At 42.1% G+C, this 21,697-nt stretch overlaps 1 protein-coding gene across 5 annotated transcripts in view; it reads left to right on the top strand.

Moving 5' to 3' along the window:
- Positions 1–11,172: 11,172 nt before the first annotated feature.
- Positions 11,173–21,697, top strand: part of LOC106084540 (uncharacterized) — a 112,121-nt gene continuing 101,596 nt past the window's right edge. For all 5 annotated transcript variants that reach the window (XM_013248287.2, XM_013248288.2, XM_013248290.2 and 2 more), the window contains exon 1: positions 11,173–11,760. The gene's annotated coding sequence lies outside the window, so the exon portion shown is untranslated. The remainder of the gene's footprint in view (positions 11,761–21,697) is intronic.

Below are 21,697 nucleotides of genomic sequence, written 5' to 3' on the forward strand. Positions count from 1 at the left end.
CTTGCAAAGGCACTCTAAGGGTCAACATAAAGGGTGACTAAATTTTCGGACACAGATAACAGCTCCAAGTTGGGACCCAATCAAACTGAAGACACCAACCAACAGCAGCAGAGGAGATGGAATCGACCTTTGGAAGGAGACCGAAATTATACCTATCACCGGTGGATTCTCCACGACCCTGCGGGGTCAGTTTTGAGAAGGAAGAGGAAGAAAGAAGTATGACGTTAGACTCTACACCAGCTGAGAAAAACGCAGAGGCATGCATTATTCTCAGCTCCTAGGCAAAAGCTCATCTTGGAGATGCAACTCTCCGAAGAAGAAGCGCCTTGAAAGTGCAAGAAAGTTCTTCGCCTGATGCGGCCTGCCATAGGAAGGCACATATGTCGGAAGTAGGGATGTCCAAAATGGTGTGTCAGAGATAAAGAAACTCTTGGTCATTACAGAAAGCTATCGTAGAAACTGGAGAAACTCGGCGGGGAAGCCGAAATACCTAAGCAGACCAAGAACAGCAGAGACTCCTTCGATGGTGCAAAATAAGAGGAGCGCACCGATTGCAGTCGTTGAAAACCCAGACAAGAAGAAGAAGGATAAAGCTGTAGAAACAGGACCACCAGCGAAAACGGCCGAAAGGAGAAAACCCGAGAAAGAGGCAAAGACGCCGAAGAGGAACCCGAGACGAAAGCCGGAAACCTAGGCAGCTACCGAAAGAAGTGCACTGCTACTCAGAAGTGCCTAGGGATCTTAGGCGAAACGCGAAACCATAGGAAGCCGAGGTCGCTCACCCGTTTTTGTCCGAAGACGAAAACTTGCGATATTCTCGATATCCTCGTGATGGCCTGAAATGGGAATAGGGAGGTGATCCGCGAGTCCCTTAGGGGCACTATTAAGGAGAACGCAGTCGTGCAGGACCTAAAACCAAAGACGACAAAAGGGATTTGCCACCAGGAATCCCTCTGCACCGCCGAAGAGATCACTGATCCAGTGATCAAGGCAACGGGAACAACAGCTGAAGAAGTGACCGTGCAACTAACCAGCTAGCTGTGCCAATAAGTTGCTGAAGATCAGCAGACTCCTGACTGGAATGACGAACTGTCGGCTGAAATATCGGGATGAGAGAAAATGCTGCTTCAGGTGCCTTGGGAGCAGGACATCTACAGTGGGAATGCAAGGGAACCGCTAGGAAAGGAATGGGACTATGAATTAAACGCGGCAAGAGTGGACGCAAGATAAAGAGGTGTACTCACCTTCTTAAATGCTGTATATGCTCGCACAGCGTAAAAGACCCTACAGATCACCTTTCTGGTCAGATGTGAAAGAGGCATACTACAGGCCAACATGCACAGGAGTAAGGTCCACATTATCGCCTATCGCAAATAGTAGCAGAACAACGTGGTGACATCATAGCTAGCAGAACCCATGGTGGTAATTGACCACGCTGTTCGGCTCGGCTTGGCGAAACTAAGTACGTTTTTGCTTTCTCTAATAATTTGTGAATCGGGAGATCGGTTTATATGCGAGCTATATCAGGTTATCGTTTGATTTCAACCATGCATGGTATTATTGTTGAAAGTCGTAACAGAACACTATGTGCAAAATTTTAGCCAAATCGGACAAAAATTACTACTTCCAGGGGCGCAAGAAGTCAAATCGGCAGATCGGTTTATATGGGAGCTATATCAGGTTATAGACTGATTTGAACTGTAGTTGGCACATTTGTTGGAAATCATAACAGAACAAAAATTGCAAATTTTGCCCATGAACATTCCACTAAGGAACTTCTCACATATCAATGAGTGCAGTCCGATTCAAGCTTAAGCTCAATGATAAGGGGCCTCTCTTTTATAGCCGAGTCCGAACGGCATGCCGCAGTGCGACACCTCTTTGGAGAGAAGTTTTACATGGCATAGTACCTCAAAAATGTTGCCAGCATTAGGAGAGGTAAACCACCGCTGAAAATTTTTTTCAGATGGTCTCGCCAGGATTCGAACCAAGGCTTTCAGCGTCATAGGCGGACATGCTAATCTCTGCGCTACGGTGGCCTCCAATCATAACAGAACACTATGTGCAAAATTTCTGCCAAATAGGACAAAACCTACGGCTTCCAGGGGCTCAAGAAGTCAAATCGGGAGATCGGTTTAAAAGGGAGCTATATCTAATCTGAAACGATATGGCCCATTTGCAATCCCCAACGACATATAGTAAGTATCTGTGATATCTTTACGCATTCAACCGTATCGTAATGTCGACAGACGGACTGACCTGACTAGATCGACTCAGAATGTCGGGACGATCCTGAAGAATCTTTGCGAGTAACGAAGGGTGCGTCAAGAGAGATCTGTGTTTTGAGTCGCCTGCTTTTGGCTGGGCAGTTAAACAGGTGACGCGTGTCGTGTGCTCCCAGGTCACAATCGGGACACACATCCCGCATGTTGGCATCAATCCTTGCTCTATAGGAGTTGATGCGGCCGCATCTGCCTGTTCGTAATTGAGCCACATCGTCACTGGTTTGCCGGGGATGGTCAATATCTTCAGGTGCAATGGGAAGCGGTCGTTCTTCAAGGCCACATTCATCTGGTATCTATTCACCGCATCTGCACGAATGTTGTCTAGACCCGCTTGATATGCCGTTTGATCTAGAGGTTCTCTATCGTAGGGCTGAACTTCACGCTCTAGATCCTCTAGATCCACCTTAAGGTTTCTGGGCGGTGGATCTATCTATCCACAAGATGACGATTTGGATGGTCTCTGCGATAACAGCCCAGACGGCATGTAGTTATGTCTTAGCACGGGTGGGAGTTTGTCCTCTGATGAAGGTGCTCAAAGTGAGAACGGGCAGATTGCCCGTCACAGTTCGGCGTTCTGACAGATCTGAATATTATTTCACAGAGTGTGTTCCATAAAGCTGTTACGACCACACTGGCACTGCATAACTAAGCATAGACCGACCTTTGCTTTAAACGTGGTCAACAAGCTTTCTTTGTCAGCAACCCAAGTGCTGCCGGCAAGAGACTTGGGGACCTTGTTTCTACTTTTGAACTTATCGCAAATTGCTGTGGCTTGTGCGGAGAATGTATAAGAGTTGTCAAATGTGACATCGAGCATTTTGGGGCACTTGAAAGTCGGAATTGTTATCGTTACTTTCACATTCAGCTCATTATTCACCTCACGCTGAACATTTTGTGGCAGATATCTTCTAATCTCTTGCAGCGATATCTTCTAATCTATTGCAGCAAGTTCCTTGAGGTACACGTTTAAATTATCGCAGTTGTCAACAATGGTTGGGGGGCTTGATGCCATGGTCGTACAATCGTCCGCATATAATACGAGCTCTATGCCATCTAGACGGTTCGGAATGGAGGATATGTAGAGGGTAAACAGTGCCAGAGATATCACCCCACCTAAGGAAACTTCCTGTTTCACTCTACGTTGTTTCGACTTTTTATCCTAAAATTCCACAAATTATCTGACGACCACACAGATAATTTGCGACCCAGCATTTCATGCCTGGTCGGAGGGACGCGTTGGCGATGTCCTCAAATAGTTTGGCATGGCTGGCCGTGTCGAATGCCTTCGATAGTGCCACGAGTACCGTCCTATCGCATGGCCTGGGCTGATAAAAGCCTCGGCAAATGTGTGCGTTAATGGCATGCAAAGCAGTTGTTGTGCTATGCAATCTACGAAATTTAAGCTGATGCTCGGCGAATGAAAATTCTTTAACAAGGATCGGGAGGAGCAATCCCTCAAAACGTATTGGCTACTGCGGAGGGAAGGGAGATCGGCCTGTACGACTCCCCCAAACTCGGGAAATTTCCAGGCTTCAGTAGCGGGATCACTCTGACCATCTTCGAGACAACGGGAACTATAAGAGTGTTCAAAGACAGGTTGAGGACAGTTGTAAGGTACTCGACTCCAAGTAGATTCAGATTCTTCCCCATCAATGTAGAGATTCCGTCGGGGCCCAACGCCTTGGATGATTGGGCGCCACGGATGACATTCGTAACTTCGTCCACGGTAAATTGTTATGGTTAGTAATCGGGTCGAAGGCCACACATACGACGAATGGCTCTCCTCCTAGCCTTTCCACTCTTGTGATGCTCAATAAATTTACCATTGAACAACCTGGCTCATTTTTTTCGGATCAAACACAGTTATGTCGCCAAAAGTGACTGACGTCGTGTCATCCCTTCTTCCGGGGTTCGAGAGTGACTTAACAGTAGAGCACAGCTTGCCTACACCGGTACCTAAGCTACAGTGCTTCAAGTGTTCCAGCCACAATTTCCGCTTATGTTCGCAGACTGGAAATGCAAATTTGCCCATTAAGGACAGGGGCAAACTTCTCGCTTATCAATGAGTGCTGTCCGATTCAAGTTTAAGCTCAATAAAAAGGGGCCTTCTTATTATAGACGATTTTAAAAGCCTTGCTGTAGTGCGACACCTTTTTTGGGGAGAAGTTTTTACATGGCATAGTACCCCTCAAATATTGCCAGCATTAGGAGGGGATAGCCACCGCACACAGGCGTTCAGCGTCTTAGGCGGACATGCTAACCTCTGCACGTCTGTGGTCTTCTGTTCATTGATCGTTGACTACCCTGTTTATTTCCAGATTCAGCTCGCTGATTCAGGCTTTAGTGGGGACAGTGCAACAAATACCATCATGCTCGTTTGCGAGTATCACTGGCAGCACCGGGAAATTAGGCTGCACTTGGGCTATTCGACCGGCTGCTATAGAGCGAGCGGCTGGTGCTTTAATAATGTCTATGAATTTTTTTTCGTCAACTAGCATATTTGAGGATCGTGTCAGTTCACTGAAGCAGTGATTGGTGTATCTCTCTAAAGCCGACCCAATCGGCCTTCTTCTGATTGATAAACGTCCGGCGCTCAAAGGTTATGAAATCGGGTAGTCGGCCGATGGTGAGTATCATTGGGAGGTGGTCTGATCCCAAAGAAATTAAGGCTTACCAGGATACGTCACTAAGGAAATAAGGGGTTGCAATGAAGGAAATGTCTGGCGAGCTACTGCACCTCCTCGTAATCTTAGTGGGGGTATCCTCATTAATCGTTCAGAACTTGGAGCCTTCAAACTGGTCTATCAAAGCTATGCCCTGATTATCGTTACCTAAGGAAGAGTGACATGAAACGTGATGCGCATTTAAGTCTCCTGGAACGAGACGATTATGACCAGACGGTAGGCCACTTTTGTCCGGCCTGTTAACTTGGGTCACCACTACCAACCGGCTGTATGTACACCTTATATATCCCTTTCTCGGTAGTAGCGAACTTGACTCTCATACATTCCCTGTAGAGATCTCTAGCGCCAGGAGCAGGTGATATTGATCTATACTGTTCGGAATGGTGAATCACGGAGGTCAATCCCCCATCTCCACTGATAACACGATCCTTAAGTAGCACATTGTATCCGTGACAACTGTGTTGGTCAGCTTTGGATCGCTGCAACCAATTTGTTCTTCCGAGTCATAAAATCTACTACCTCGTCGATCTTGCCTTGAGATACCATTGCAATTCCGTTGCAAGACAGATACACTTCCTGGAACTGAAATTTTTTTTCTAATTTTTAAAAAAAAAAAAAATTATATTAAAAAAAAAAACAAAAATTGTTAAAAAAAAAATTATAAAAAATTGCTATGTTGATATAAACCATAGATGGGCAGCATAAACATCCGCACATAAATTATCCGATGCCCTCGGGCATAGGAAAAACGAACAGTAGCACACGGACAGTGTTAACATCTTCGTGTAGCTCCAATCGTCTGACTCTATTTCAAAGCTTTTCCATTTAGTTGATGTCTGATGATACTTACACAAACAAAATTTGGCCTTTTGACTATATAAATGTCCTAAATAATGAATAAATGAAATTTCCTTAAAATCGAACAAATGGATGGAGGGTCAGCGTGGGTTCAATAATGCGTATACATTATGTTACGTATACGCACTGGTATTCCACGGCACTACAATCACTCATACGATGTTTTTATACCCACCACCATAGAATAGGGGTATACTAACCTAGTCATTACGTTTGTAACACCTCGAAATATTGATCTGCGACCCCATAAAGTATATATGTATTCTTGATCATCGATCTAGCCATGTCCGTCCCTCCGTTCCCTCTGCCCGTTCGTCCGTCTGAGGAAATCACGATAGCCGTCGAACGCATAAAGCTAGCCCCTTGACATTTTGCACAGATGCAACTGATTGATATAGACCATTTGGGAAAGCAATTGGACCATATCGGTTTAAATTTTGATATAGCTCCCATATAAACAGATCTCTTGATTTGACATATTTAGCCCCTAGAAGTCGCAATTGTTATCCGATTGATCTAAAATTTTGCATGTAGCGTTCGATTACGACTTCTAACAACTGTGATAAGTGCGGTTGAAATCGGTCTGTAATCTGATACAGCTCCCATATAAATCGATCCCTCAATTATTCTTGTTCGGTTCTTAGAAACTTTAATTTTTGCCTGGTTTGGTAACTTTATTTTGTGAAAATTTCACGCAGAATCCATGGTGGTGGGTTTCAAAGATTTTACTTGTTGAAATTTGTCATAATCGATAGTTGAATACTTTTAACCTTCGCACGTCCGATTTTAAAACATGACCAGGGCCTAAAGACAACGAGTGATAGCTGGTCGCAAAGAGGAGGCTGTGAGCATTCCAAAATTATGTGGCCTAATCTAGACTTTAGAAGGTCTACCGCTTTGCTGTCATTGGCTAGAACAGACGTCTCAGGCATTGTGTTCGTCATGACAGGCCATTGTCTAATCGGAAAACATGCTGACAGAATGAAGGACCGTTGCGTTGAGCAACGAGCAACGACTTTGCAGAAGCTGTGAGGATATCGAAGAAGAAGAGACTATAAAACACCTTCTGTGTGTCACTAGCAGTCAAAAGGTGTTCCACTTTAGGTTCTAATTTCTTTGAGAATCTGTCTGATTCGGCGGATGTGAACATTCGCAAGTTATTGGCGTTTTTTTAATGGTCTGAATGGTTCAAAGGTAGGAAGTAGAAGGCATCTTCCTTATTCTGTTCCTGTGGTAGCACAATGGATGAAAACGTCTCAGTAAGACAGATGACAGACTGCCACTTAATCCTAACCTAGGTAATTTGTATCTCCTGCTGAAAAGAACTATTTATGTCTTGATTAGATTTACGCCTAGACCTCTTTTGGTAGCCCACTTCGCTGTTGTACGTAGAGCTTACTGAAGTATATCTCTAAGAGAGCTGGGAAACTTCCCCTAACCTCAATTGCCACGTCATCAGCATACGCTATCACTTTTACGCCTTTTTCTTCCAGCGACAATAATATATTGTTAATGGCTATATTCCAAAGTAGAGGAGACAGTACACCTCGTTAAGGTGTTCCTCTGTTGACCCATCTTCTTATCTCCACAGATCCTAGGTCTGCCGCAAAGCATTTTTTACTAAGTTATTAACAAGTAAAAGTGTTCTAAGTTCGGCCGAGCCGAATCTTGGGAACCCACCACCATGGATTATGTTAAAAATTTATACGAAATATATTTAGTTGAAGGGCATAATTTTATTCTACATACCAAATTTCTGTCAAACTAGCAAAATCTAAAGCTTCCAAGGATGATTGAGAGACCGCTTTACATGGGAGCTATATCAGGTTATTGACTGATTTGGAAAGTACTTGGCACAGTTATTAGAAGTCGTAACAGAACAGCGCATGCAAAATTTCAGCCAAATCGTACAAAAATTGCGGCTTGTAAGGACTCAAGAAGTTAAATCGGGAGATCGGTTTATATGGGGGCTATATTAGGTTAGGTCCGATTTGGACCGTACTAGGAAGTCATAGCAAAACGCAACATGCTAAAGTTCAGCCAAATCATACAAAAATTGCGGCTTGTAAGGACTCAAGAAGTCACATAGGGAGATCGGTTTATATGGGTCGATTCCAGGTTATAGGCCGATATCGAACGTCACAACAGAACAACACATTTCAGCCGAATCGGTTACATATTGCGCTTGTACGGGCTCAAGAAGTCATATCGGAAAATCGTTTTGTATAGGAGCTATATGAGGTTATAGACCGATTGTAGTAGGCACAGTTTTTGAAAGTCATGATAGAACACCACATGCAAAATTTCAGCGAAATCGGACACAAATTGCGGCTTCCAGGGGCTCAAAAAGTCAAATCGGGAGATCGGTTTATATGGGAGCTATATCTAAATCTGAACCAATATAGCCCATTTGTGCCAATCCCTAAAGACCTACATCAATACTAAGTATGTGTGCAAAATTTCAAGCTGTTAGCTTTACGCGTTCGACCGCTATCGTGATTTCGATAGACGGACGGACGGTCGGACATAATTAGATTGACTCAGAACGTCGAGACGATCAAGAATATGTATACTTTATGGGGTCTTAGACGAATATTTAGAGGCGTTACAAACGGAATGACTAGATTAGTATACCCTCATCCTATGGTGGTGGGTATAATAAACTTCCTTGGGGTAGAGTTAATGTCTAGAAACTAGAGACCCTTTATGATTGACGTCAGTTTTGCATTATTGAAAGCACCTTCAATGTCAAGAAATGCTACCATTGTATATTCCTTGACAGCGAGAGAACCCGCTATGTAGCCGACTAGGTCGTGAAGGTCTGTTTCAGTGGATTTGTCTTTACTATATGCATGCTGCTGCCGCGACAGGCGATCTCCAGTGATCATTGCCCTAAGATATGTTTCTATCAACCTCTCAAGAGTCTTCAGCATTAAGGATGACAGACTAATAGGACGAAAATCTTTCGCCTTTGTGTGGCAAGGTTTTCCTGCTTTCGGAATGAAAATGACCTTCGTGGCCCTCCATCCCATAGGTATATACGAGGGTTGCCTTTTATATTTCGGGATTAGAGAACACGAAAATCGCTTTATTGTTTTTCAAAATATTCCCACTTTTGCATGCGTTTGAACCAATTGTCGAAGCATTTTTGCCACTCTGATTGAGGTATCTTCAAAACATGCATTCTGAACGCATCAACCGCTTCTTCAGGTGTCGAGAAACATTGACCTCTCATTTTATTAATTTACATATGAGAATAAAAAGAAGTCATACGATGCCAAGTCAGGACTATACGACGGATGACTCATCGAATCGATGTTTTGAATGGTCAAAATTGCAGTTGTTTGAGCCGATGTGTGAGAGTTCGCATTATCGTGGTGAAGAGTGATCCGTCTTCAGCAGTTGGTTTTCCTGATTTCTGGGAAGACAACTGGCAAACAAATGGTTGTGTACCACTCAGTAAGGACTGTTCTGCATTGTTCTAGTGGTACGATTGCGATAAGTCCAGTTTTTCGGAAAAAACTGGCGATTATTTGCTTGGAAGTGCTTCGTGCGCGAGCAACTTTTGTGGATCTTGAAACAACCATACAGTCGTCTGCTGTTTACTTTCGGGACCGTACTCGTAAATCCAAGATTCATCGTACTCGTGAATCCAAGATTCATTCTGTCACAATGTCGTAGATTGATCGAACGGGAACAAATTTTTTTGACTGTCAAATGTTCATGCAATATTGAATGTATTCTGGTCCCACTTATGCCTTAGGTTGTCTCAATCTCACGATAGGTCACATGACGATCTTGAAATATCAGTTGGCGCACGACATCAATGGTTTTTGGATTAACAACTGATTTTGGGCGACCTTCACAAAATTGGTCTTGGAGTGAACTACGACCTTGGTAGAATTCACCATACCGTCTATAAAAACTGGTCCTTGATAGAGTTTCATCGCCCAAAAATTGAATTAAGTCTGTCGATGCACTGTTGTTGAGTTAATCCACGTCGAAAGTTGTAAAAAATAATCGCACTGAAATATTCACGATTTAATACCATTTTTTGAGCGAAATGAATCTTTTAAGTAACTGTAAACTACACAAATAGCGCTCGTATGTCAAAAGTTGTGAGTACGTATAACCTCAAAAATGCCGAGCTTTATGATAGAGCTGTCACTTGGCAGATTGCAATACAAGGGTTGTCCAAACCCGAAATATAAAAGGCAACCCACGTATGATATGCTGATACAAGCAAAGTATATGTCCCTAAGTTAAGGAACCAGTTTATCAGACACAGCTTGTAATTCAACCGGTGATACATCACCAGGACCAGGCGACTTAAAGGAGTCGAAACTTCTTATCGCCCAAAAGGATTTTCGACTCAGACACAAATTCCCCAATAACCTCTGACGAATGCATTCAAGTGACAACCTCTTCTGGCGCTATATTGTCTGTTGGAGAATTTCCCGGGAAATGTGTATCAACCAGTAGTTCTAGTGTTTCCTCACTAGACATTGTCCATACATTCTCTGACTTCTGAAAGTAACCCACCGTAATAGGTCTCTAGAGGTCTCTAGGGCTGAATCTTCTTTAGCCTAGAGGCCTCCATGGAGCTGCAATATTCCAACCAGGATTTGTTCTGAGTCTTTCTCAGCCCTTGTGCATTATTTCCTCTTCATTTTGTGTGTTCAAATTATTATCGCATAACACATTTTATACGCCCAGCCCCAAGTAACACGGAAATGATCCTTAACAAGCCATTATCGGTCGTTATGTCATTTGAGATTCAAATTTCCAATATTTCTACACCCCCCCTTTGTAATAGATTAATTAAATCATAAGTCACTCACTCACTTGTGTGAGAGTGTAAACACAGCCACTGTCTCGAATATCCTGATTCGATAAATACAACATAATCACGTGCTCCAATTCCAAGCACTCTCAGCGTGTGGCTTCTTTCACACACACACACACACACAGAAAGACTCACATGCAGATAGACAACACCTATTAAAATGTGCTCCCTTTTGTTTTCAGTTGATGTGTGCGAGTGGGTGGGTGTGTGTGTGTGTGTGTGTTTGAGTTTGTATGAGAATATGGTTTTGTGTGATGTGATGGCAGCACTCATGCGCATCTCTCAAGTGTGATAAAAGAGCCCCTTTGAACAGGTTTTTTTTTACAATTTTCTTCTTCGCACATGTACACAATAGAGCAGAATCATTCTCGCATGGACTACTGCGATTTTCGTTTCTTTTTTTTTTGCGCTATGCTTTTGGGGGGCACGTTGTCCATGTTATCAGCCTTTTGGCTGTTGTTATTGTTACTGCTGTCACAGTGTGTTTTTTGCTGCTTTATCTGCCTGTAGCGAAATAAATGAGAATGGCACACACAGCATACAGCAAGGACTGCGACCGACCGCGACTACGACGATGACAAAAAGAAGGGGAAATGAGAAATCGTCGTCGAGTGAACTTATGGTATATCCTGATTCAAAGATGTCAGTTTACGTATTAAGTTTTATAAGCTAACAATCAGTGCCAAACTATACACAGACAAGAGCGGATTTAACTAACAAAAGAAGAAAATTTTCTTCACCAAAGAAGAGAATTAAAAAAAAAGAAATAAAATAAAATGAATTAAAAAAAAATAATGAAAAAATAATAACAAATTAAAATTAAAAATAAAATAAGTACCTCTCCTACAACAATACCCACAAATCCCTTACAACAAAGGAAAATAAAAGGCAGCAATTTTCGAAAAAAAAATCTTCTTCATTTACCAATACATACATATGTATAAATTATCAGTTGTGTGCTAAAGTGCGTGCGTGTGTGTGTGTACGTGTATGTGTATGATGTGTGCATACATAATAATTTGCCAAATTTTGCTAAATTTGTGGTAACCCAAGGAGTAGCCCAAGGAAAAAGTTTTTCAAAAAATAAGTATGTTCTTAAGAAATCAAGAAAAAAGAAAAATCTTACTAAGCCCCAGCGCCTTTGACAACAATTGAAGTGGTTCCCTTAAAAATTCTAGGTATTTTCTTAAAAGAAAAGAAAGAAAAAAAAAATAGTAATTTTCTCAATGAAAAAACAAAAAATATATGAAAACTTAAGTAGAGTAGTATGCGCGTGTGTGTGTGCTAGCCCAATTATATGCATATATGTATAAGCGTAAGTGTGCTAATTGTCCTATGTACGAGTACATCTACCGCCCTAGCCCCCAAACCAAAATCGCCCTACCCCCCCAACAACTTACAAAACAAGGGGCGAGAAAAACACAATTGCTATTTCTGTTCACATGTGTGTAAGTTTTTTACATTTCAATTGCAGAATGTTTACAATGTAAATCTCACTTACTGTATGTGAAAGAGAGTGTTTGTATGTGTGTTTGTGTGTGTACGCCCAATCATATATGTTTGTTAATTGAAAAATCTCGTATGTTCTCATGTATTTGAGAGAACTTAAACACACTTGAATAATTATTGTAATTGGGGCCACCATACCCACACACACACACCCTCATAACATAACTGACAAATGAACAAACATGAATCAAAGACACCAACAACAACAACAACAAAAATAATAACCAGAAATCAAAGTCATTATTAAATTACAAATCAATGTCAATAAAAAGAATGTAAAGAATGAAAAGAAAGCATGAAAGGAACAAAAAAATGAAAAGGCTTGAAAACCCGATTTGTACCCACCCAAAGTGATATGGTGCACAACAGTGTTGCCATAAGAAAGGACTTTTTCCGAGCCATACAAAGACAATCAAATTGTTTTAATCTATTGTTAAAGGATTTTTATATGTGTGTATTTATGTGCCATAAGCCTGGAACTTTTATTGTTGATAGTGAAATAATGAAGCGGAAAGCAGTTTTACTGTAACTAGTTTTCTATGACCTTTTGTCTTTGGTTGGCTTATAATGGCAGCCAGCAATCACACAGACTAAGGCAATTTAGTCCATTATAATGTTACAGTTATATGAAAAGATAGTATGACTTCTAGTTGCAACCATTGAACTAGCCTACGAACTTTAATTGGCTATGGCAGAACATTTGTTCCATTAGCCGAACGTAGAATAGCGTTGTAAGCAAGTTGATCTTTTGCGCTCCTTCTAAAATCTCTGACATTGGGCTCGTGATTGCTTTTTTTTCCATTCTGAAAACATTACCTAGCCAAAGTATTCGTTGTATTTTAATGCGTTTAACTATGTTATTTAAGTCATACAGCTCTTGGTTCATACGAAGCCTATATTCTCCATTAACTCAAACTGGTCCATATTTCAACGAAGAATATTTCTCTCAAACACTCGTAGTACTGCCTTACCTGTTTTCGCAAGTACCCATGCTTTGAAGTGATACAACAGAACGGGTAGTATCAGGGTCTTGTAGAGTGTAACTAGCATTCCGGTAATCCGCTTCGCTGCCCTCGTTTGTGATACCCCATATTTAGTGTAGGACTTCTGAAAACCTAGGTATCATTTTATAGGTAAGGTAAGAGTGGCAGCCCTTTACAGACTCACTTAGACAATTTTAGGTCCATTGTGATACCACAGTAGCGACAGACCAAGGCTTCTGGCGAGAATCGACCCTGCATTGGTAATCCAACTCGGCCACCGGGGCGCCCTCCACTTAGTTTATAACATTATGAAGTTTTGTGATAATTGCGTATAAACCTTTAGAAAACATTTTGAGAGCTTTAGCGCCATGCTTAAAGAAAATACCATTTTGTTCGTTTGAGTACATAAATTACACCACAATTTGTACGTTTTCTTCCACATGTCGTAATTTTTGTCGACTTCGAAAACTTTTGTCAAATTGCTTAATTTTAGCTGTCCCCGTTCGTTGTAAGCGAATATAAGCTATTTAGTACTGTTTTTCACTTTTTAATACCAAAATGAAAAAAAAATTGAATAGATCTTTTAGGCACCCATCACATATTTCCTAGTTGTACCGACATGCTGAGTTGTAGCTGCATGCCAAATTGCAGACCTCCAGCTCCATCTGTAAAGGAAGTACCAAATGGTACCGATTTTGGAGCCAAATTGTACGAATTGTGAATAGATAATTTTGTCGCTCATCATATATTTCACATTTGTGCCTACATGCAAATTTCAGACCTCTAGCTGCATATGTACAGAAGATACTCGTTGTACCTTCATGCCAAATTTCAGACCTCTAGCTCCTTCTGTGAAGAAAGTACCAAATGGTACCAATTTTGAAATTAAAATGTACGAATTTTGAATAGATCATTTAGTCAGCTATCATATTTTTCTACTTTTACTTACATGCCAAATTTCAGACTTCTAGCTCTATCTGTAAAGAAAGTACCAAATGATAGCAATTGCGGTACTAAACGTACGTTTTCGAGATTTACCAGTACTATTTTTTCATTTCACCCCCATACTTTTGCACGAGATGTCATTTAAGTCAAATTTAAAATTTCTACCTCTATCCATCCGCCCTGTACAAAGTTCACACATTTCATTATTTTTTTGTACCTAATGTACAAATTTCGTGTACCTAAGTCCAACATTAAATTTACAAAGAAAGTACCAATTGCGATACTAAACGTACTATTTCTCCCACTTCCAGTACGAGTTTTTTACCAAACCTTAGTTTTTCAGGCGCTCTTTAATTTTGGCGTTGGCCAAATATGTATCATTTCGTACTTTATGGTATTTTTTAGTACCTAAACGTACGAATTTCACCAAATCCAGCCTTATCTCGTTCCTACGACCCAATACCAACATTCATCCGTTTGGGCTGGGCGATGTTCAGCAATCAGTCTGTCACACTACTCTTTTATATATATATATATAGATTTCCGTCTGTCAAGAGGTGGTTTTGCTCCTTGATGAAGGACCTCCTTTTTATAACCGAGTGCGAACGGAATACTGCAATGCGACACCTCTATGGGAAGAAGTTTTTATATGGCATAGTACCGCACAAATGCCGCCAGCATTAGAAGAGGATAACCACAGCTGAACATTTTTTCTGATGTTCTCGCCAGGATTCGAAGCCAGGCGTGCGCTATGGTGGCCTCCAATTTACTGCCAAACCCATTTTTTATTCTCTTTCGATACTTTCAAAAATTTTAGCGGTGGTTTTCCCCTCCTAATGCTGGCAACATTTGTGAGGTGCTATGTCATGTAAAACTTCTCTCCAAAGAGGTGTCACACTGCGGTACGCCGTTCGAACTCGGCTATAAAAAGGAGGCCCCTTACATTGAGCTTAAACTTGAATCGGACTGCACTCTTTGATATGTGAGAAGTTTGCCCCTGTTCCTTATTGGAATGTTTATGGGCAAAATTTGTATTTGTTTTGTCATCCTGCAAAGTTGTATCAATTTTGCAGGGATACCAAACTCAGACATGGCTTAAAATACCTTTGAACGTATAGGGCTATCGAAAGCGGCTTTATAGTCAACGAAAAGATGATAAGTGTTGATTTGTCCTTCTCGGGTCTTTTCTAGGGGGATTTACCAGGTCTTGGCTTTAGTAGCTTTTTGGCACTCCTGGTCGTACCATGGGTTCCTTGGGGGAAGGCTTTTGGTACCCAAGTGCGGATGCTGTTGCTCTTTCCATGGAATGGGCAATGGTTTGCCATTGCGCTGCTATACTATAGGGACAGGGAGTGATTTCTTCAAGCAATTGGGTCAGGACAGTTTTAGTATACCGTTGCCACCTATTGTGTTTGCAGCTTTCCGATGTCCAGCTTCCGTGCAGTGTCAGATCGTACTTTTCTTGCTATACTCAAACCGGAATCTATATTTGCTCCACGAATCTATCATACATCTAACACGTTGGTTGAATACCTTCCATCTATCACAAGATGATATAAAGAGTGATTTTTAAGCTATTATCTTTTTGACAACACTGGTTTACATAGCTCACGCACGTTTCGTGTTTTGTTTCACTATCAAACATCTTAAGTTTGGCCTATAATTTAACCATGAATCGTCTTACAAACGAAAAAAGCTTGGAAATTATTAAATTTTATTGTAAAAATGCTGTTAAAAAAGTTCATCGGGCGCATCTTCTTCTTCAGCGACGAAGCTCATTTTTGGCTCAATGTTTCTTAGTGGAATGTTCTTCGGCAAAATTTGCAATTTAGGTACGAAAATAGGCAGAATTGTCGATTTTGGAGTAAAGATCAGAGCAGAAGCATTGCAAGAGCTACCAATGCATCCAGAAAAAGTCACGGTTTTTTGCGTTATATGGGCTGGTGTCATTATTGGAACGTTCTTCTTCATAGATGATGCGAATCGTAACGTAACTGTGAATGGTGAGCGCTACCGCGAGATGATATCCAACTCACCCTTTATTTGGTTTCTCGTGTTTTTTTCGGCAATAGTCTTGTGAATTCTTCGATGTTGGAATCTGTTGCTGCTTATTACCATGTTCTTTGCCTGGGCGTTGTCTATTACCCTCAAACCATTTTCGCAAGTTTCTTTGTATAGGCAAAATTTTCCGGCTGTTGGACCAAATATTCCCTATTTTCCCTTAAAAATATCCAAAAACGATTTTGATATCATGGACGGGCCAGGGATCATATTTTCATTCTAGGCGTTCGTAGAAAATATTGTTGGTCTGTTCGTCCTTGCCTTCCATCGGGACATGGGCACAAATAGGGCTGATGTTGAAGAAATTGAACTTTATGTGAATTGTGGCTAGCCTCTCATCCACCGTAGTAAATATGGAGGTAAGGTGTTTAAGTCTCCGACTTACCACAAATTCACACCCGAATTCATGCCTCGTTTCATTGCAGCTATAATATAAGGCGTCAACTCTGGGTGTTGTTGTGGACCCCTTCCTAAGCTATCGCACTTCCTGTGTGGCAGTAATGTCTGCCCTGAACTTCTCCAATACATCCGCCAGTGCGTATACTGCACCCTCTCTATAAAGAGTGCGGACATTCCAGGTGCAGATAAGCAAATCATGGTCCTTATAATGTTGGCGGGGTCATTTTTATTCTTCTTCTTTTTTTCATAGAAATTTCTTCAAGTTTTCCGGGTGATGCACTACTAACCCGACGCCCGAAAATAACGCATAGGAAAAGAAGAAGACGAAAAAAACTCACCGTCGAGAGTATGGTCCAGTGAGCCATTCCAGGCCTCTAAAGGATTCTAGAATGACAAGAGTCTCGGAAAGATATGTCCACCCATTATACTGTGCCTTTTCCTCGCAAGTGGGAGACAGTGGCACAACAGGTGCTCGAGCGTTTCCAACATTGTACAGTGGGGTTTTTTAGGTTGGGCTGGATGCAGGAATAGGCAAATTCTGTAGGATGTTCAATGACGAGGGGGCGTCCCTCTCCCAGTATTCAGAGCGCCCTCAAAGACCTGACTATGCAATGACCAGCCAGGACTTCTATTACCAGTCCTAAGTCATGCTTTCATGAAGACTGTTACATGTCCTTCGCATTGCACATTCTGCAGAAGTTTGGTTTCCCTTCACCCATCGCGATATCAAAGACCTAACCTGCAATGACCGCACTGGACTGCTATTATCAGTCCTAAGTCATGCTTTCATGCAGACTGTTACCTGTCTCTAACTAACTTAAGTTAACGAAAACAAATTTGTTAATTTCTCTTTTGTGATGAGCTTAATGGTCAAAACCGTTCTTTTGCAATGAAAAAATGAAAGCTACAGGAGAGATACCACAACAATCACGATTTTACGCATTTCAACCCTTGATAAGGGGGACATCATCAGAAAGCTTAAAGTGTGGAAGATTTAAAAGCACATACATTGGTAGGTTGTATTTATCTCGAAGAAAGTATCTCTAGGAAATGCATACAACACTAAGCATGTGCGACACTTTGCCCTACTGCACTTATCAATAAGTGCTGTCCGATTCAAGTTGAAGCTCAATGATAAGGGGCCTTCTCTTTATAGCAAAGTCCGAACAGCCTGCCGCAGAGGGACACCTCTTTGGAGAGAAGTTTTTACATGGCATAGTACCTTACAAATGTCGCAAATATTAGAAGGGGAAAATCACCGCAGACTTTTTTTCTTTTGCTCTCGCCAGGGTTCGAACCCAGGCGTTCAGCGTCATACGCAAGCTTGCTGACCACTGCGTTAAGGGGACCTCCTACGCCGACTTTGTCTTACAATCATTTTATGCTCTGATGAGCATAAAATGATTGCTGCCCGTATTTTACATTTTGGGCAATACTCACGAGGGTTCACATTAACAGTAACTGAATAGAAGACACACACACAGTTACCGTTCAAAGTTATGAGAGTGTGGCTTGGGTAAAGAAAACAAGTAAAACGTGCTAAGTTCGGCCGGCCGAATCCTATATACCCTTCACCATGGATCGCATTTGTCAAGTTGTTTGGTCGGATTCTCTTAATAGGCAGAAACTAAAAAAGGATACTAGGAGGTTATAACAAGAAATCCTCAAGGATTTTACAAACTCTAAGGTAAGAATCGCGTCCTCTAGAGCCTCTAGAAGAATATTCGGGAGATAGGTTTATATGAAAGCCATATCAGGTTAAGGACCGATTGGAGCCAAACTTGGTACATCTGTTGGATGTCATAGAACAGTCTACGTGCAAAATTTCAGATAAATTGGATAAGAGTTGTGGCTTTCAGCGGCTTAAGAAGTATATTCGGGAGATCGGTTTATATGGGAACTATATTAGGTTATATATCGATTGGAATCGTACTTCGCGAAGTTGTTGGAAGTCATAACAGAACACCACATGCACAATTTTAAGCCAATCGGATAAGAATTGGGCTCTCTATTGGCTCAAGAAGTCAAATCAGGAGATCGGTTTATATGGGAGCTATATCCAAATCTGAACCGATATGGCCCATTTGCAATCTCTAGAGAAGCTCTAGAGTCAAATCGGGAGATCGGTTTATATGGGAGCTATATCCAAATCTGAACCGATATGGCCCATTTGCAATCTCCAACGACCTACATCAATATTAGGTATCTGTGCAAATTTCAAGCGGCTAGCTTTACGCTTTCGACCGCTATCTTTTCGACAGACGAACGGACAGCATGGCTAGTTCGACTCAGAATGTCGAGACGATCAAGAATATATATACTTTATGGGGTCCTAGATCAATATTTCGAGGTGCTATAAACGGAATGACTAGATTAGTTTACCCCCATTACCCCATACCCCCATTAAGTTAGGAATTCCGTGCTAATTACAAAATCCTTAATTGTTTTTCATACCACTCCCCTAGGTTGGTTCATGTCTGGTATTGTGTCCCCACCTAAGTGCCGGTATTTGTTAGACGCCATTCCCTGGCTTGGGCAATGGCATAGGAAATGCTCCAAAGTCTCATCATCTTCCCCACATCCCCTACACATGCCATCACTTGCCGCACCAATTTTGTATAAGTGAGCTCCTAGTCCTATATGTCCCCTTATGGCACTAAACGCTATACTGACCTCCTTCTTCTACATATCCTTTCAGTAATAGCTTAGTCCTTTCACGATCCGTATCACCCCATAGGATTTTCGCAGTCCTGCTGACTGTTTCGTTGTTCCTCAGACAGCGACGAACGCCCAAGCCCTTAAATCGGACTACGTCGACCCGAAAGGCTTCGGGTTAACCAAGTTTATCAACGGCAGTTCTCCGGCCTTCAATGCCAAATTGTCTGCCATTTCATTCCCCCTAACTCCGTTATGGCACGGTACCTAACGATGCGGCTTGTGCCATCCTCAGAGAAGGCGTTAATCTTCTTCTTACACTGCAAGATTGCAGGACCGTATTATGGTCAGGTATGCGAAAACAGATCTCAGTCCCTGGGTTCTCAATGTAGACCCCAAGGCCCACTCTGTCCCCGTATAACATGATCTTCCAGAAGGCAATACTATGGTTCCGTCAGTCCAAGACTGTGCCGCTATCAGCAATGCCTCGAACTCGAGCTCAAGTGTCTCTCATATCCGATCGGAAACCTCTTCCCTTCCTTTTAGGTTTCCTATTGTCGCCTCGATTATACCGCAATGGTATGAGCTGCTCCCATCCTCTATGCATTCTTCCATCGCCTTAAGTCTCATAGCCGCATTGGCTGCCTCACATTTAATCTGTATGTCAATGGGTCGGATATCTAGAATAGTTTCCAGTGCCCTAGTGGGCGTGGTCCTCATCGCTCCGCCTAAGACAACATGTTCTCTGGACTTGTTGTATTAACCTTACGTTGCACTTTTTCTCCCTAGCAGTCCACCACTGAGGCGTGAGTAAGTATTTGTCTAATCACGCTCCTATAGAGCCGGTATACTATTCTCGGATTTAGGCCCCATTTCGAGCCTTAGGCCCGTCTATATAGTGTTCAACATCTGTGAGCCTTCTCAGTACGCTCCTGAATGTGACACTTCCAATTAAGTTTCCTATCCAAGATCACTCCTAAGTATTTGACCTTGTCAGATATCGAAATCGTCTTATTAAGGAAATATGGTGCGCTACATTGGCCCACCTTCGTCTTCCTCGCGAACAGGCATATTTCAGTCTTCTCTGAGTTAACATTGAGACCCCTGGATATAGCCCAGTCGTATACCATATACAAAACCCTTTCGGCCTTTCTACATAGCTAGTTAGGATCCTTACCCCTTGAAGTATTATAACAATGTCTGCATAGCAGACGGGTTCAAATCCCTCCTCAGTCAGCATCCGTAATAGGTCATTTATAGTGGTCACCCATAGGAGTGGCGATAAAATGCCCCCTTGTGGCATGCCCTGTGTCACTTTCTCTCCCTTATATTCATGTCATGGGGCCCGCAATTTTTCCACCTCTTCCTTACCATATGGTTTATCCAGTCTCTAAGGACCCGGTCCACCCGGTAATCGTCCAAGGATTGGATCAATGTGTCGTTCCGCACATTATTAAACGCCCCATCTCTACTGACCTTCCCTTGACATAGGCATGCTTTTTGTATTTGAGCAGTTCGCTGGATATCCTATTCTTTATAATGGTGTCCACATAGCGTTCCATGGTTTTGAGTAGAAAGGGCATAAGGCTTATAGGTCTGTAGGCCTTTTGATGTCGCATAACTTGCCTGCTAGACTTTCGGAGATATGAAAGTCCTAGGCACGCTGTGAAAATAGTGGCTAGTGGTGCCATAAACTCAGCCTCCTTTTGTAGTAACATCGGAAATATTCCATCAGGTCCGGTTGACTTAAATGGTTTGAAGCTCCTCAAGACTTCTTTGACCACAAATTCCGTTATGACATGCCTTTGATCATCGTCATTAATCCAAGATTCCGGTGTCTACGTGCGTCCCGTCGTATTCTGTGGAAAATGCGTTTTTTATCAAAAGCCTCAACATGCCGTCCGTGTTCTCTGCTCTCACTTCCATGTCGTCTACTAACGTTTCAGTTTGGACATGGGTGAGAGAAACTTTTTCGTCTTGGCAGCGTCATTAACGCTGTCGACCTGTTCGCAGAAAAGCTTCCAGGAGGCATGTTTTGCCGCACTGGTAATCCTATTGTATTCCTTGAGCCGTGTGTAATACACATCCAAATATACCTCGGCTTTTTTGCGACGTGCTCTGTTAGAAAGTCTGCGGACCTCTTTCCCAATGTTGCGAATCTCGCTGGTTGTCAAGGGTTTTTCTTGAGCTTACTTCCTTTCTCGAAGAGGACAACTATCGAAAGACTCCACTAGAGCAGTCGTAGTCCTGTTGACATTGTCGTCAATGTCTTCTATGATTGGACAATCTAAATTAGCTTGGCCAAGTCTTCTTCTGAGTAGTCTTCCGAATTTGGCCAGTTGGTTTTCAACTTGTTACGGAAGCTTATCGGTGGCCGTGCTTTTCTAAACCTAATGTAACGATGGTCTGAGAAGAAATGCTCCATGCAGATCCTCCAATCCTGAAACTCATCGATTAGATTTTCCGAACATA

The sequence above is a fragment of the Stomoxys calcitrans genome, chromosome 4, assembly GCF_963082655.1.
Source record: "Stomoxys calcitrans chromosome 4, idStoCalc2.1, whole genome shotgun sequence".
Classification (NCBI taxonomy): domain Eukaryota; kingdom Metazoa; phylum Arthropoda; class Insecta; order Diptera; family Muscidae; genus Stomoxys; species Stomoxys calcitrans.